Source organism: Octopus bimaculoides, chromosome 21 (assembly GCF_001194135.2).
Source record: "Octopus bimaculoides isolate UCB-OBI-ISO-001 chromosome 21, ASM119413v2, whole genome shotgun sequence".
NCBI classification, from domain to species: domain Eukaryota; kingdom Metazoa; phylum Mollusca; class Cephalopoda; order Octopoda; family Octopodidae; genus Octopus; species Octopus bimaculoides.
In genome coordinates this window covers 13,478,474-13,479,437 of record NC_069001.1, presented here as the reverse complement: position 1 = coordinate 13,479,437, position 964 = coordinate 13,478,474, and positions in this window count along the sequence as shown.

Here is a 964-nt window from a genome sequence, read left to right as displayed (position 1 = left end):
ACATGCCCGAGATGTGAGAAAGATAGGGAAACCGTCTTGCACGCATTCGGGGAGTGTTCGGAGTTGTCAGGACTGATAGCTTTTGCAGAACAACTGTTGTCAGTGATAGGAAGAGTACAGCTATCAGCTGAGTCTATCATCGAGACTGTACCACCTCCTTTACTTAACAGGGAAAGGAAGGCCTGTTTTTTTCTACATAGTAGCCATACTGAAAGAAACAGTATGGAAGACGCGTGTGAAAGGTATAGTGACAGGTACCTTTGTCTCCGGCCAGGGGTTGGTTAACTTTTTTTAGTTACCACCCCTGTAGTAAGATCAAGCTGGAGAGGAAGTGTCTGTCACGGGATACATTTGCGAAAAGATGGAAGTCTTTGAAGTGCAAGCTGAGAGCGATTGGAACCTAGTAAGTGAGGTTAATTTGGGAAGCAAAGGTTCTACCAGGATGGTCGAGTGCCTTCTAGCTGCCTCATTGCGAAATGCAATGATTTCTTGTATATATTTTAAAATTAATTTTAAATAATTTAAAAATTATTCATAACTTGTAAAATTTTTAAAAACATTTAAGCTACTTCCCCCTTATGTTTGTCTGTCCTTGTTCGTCCCCTCTTTGTAATGCCTTTATGGCAAATATTTATGAAATAAAGTAGCTTGCTTACCAACCACATGTTCCAGGTTCAGTCCCACTGCATGGTACCTTGGGCAAGTGTCTTCTATTATAGCCTCGGATTGACCAAAGCCTCGTGAGTGGATTTAGTAGACGGAAACTGAAAGAAGCCCGTCGTATATATATATATATATATCATCATCATCATCATCATCATCGTTTAACGTCCGCTTTCCATGCTAGCATGGGTTGGACGATTTGACTGAGGACTGGTGAAACCGGATGGCAACACCAGGCTCCAGTCTGATTTGGCAGAGTTTCTACAGCTGGATGCCCTTCCTAACGCCAACCACTCAGAGA